Genomic DNA, 241 nt, shown 5'->3' on the forward strand with positions numbered 1-241 from the left:
TAAGATGTTCTCCGTCCGGAAACAATACGAAGACCATACGATAGCGAGTCGAAACGTGTGATTCGGACCATGTTAGAGGATAGCTTTGATGTCTGACCGCAGTCTGCCCGGCTATCACAAGCGGTGCCGAACTAAGATGACGCAACGCCTTTTCACAACTTCATTCTCGGTTCAAATTTCCGAAAGCGTATTTTGATGGGATGATTTTTGCCAAACCTCTCCAGGGAATCCACATCAAAGC

This window comes from Penaeus monodon, chromosome 25 (genome assembly GCF_015228065.2).
Source record: "Penaeus monodon isolate SGIC_2016 chromosome 25, NSTDA_Pmon_1, whole genome shotgun sequence".
NCBI lineage: Eukaryota > Metazoa > Arthropoda > Malacostraca > Decapoda > Penaeidae > Penaeus > Penaeus monodon.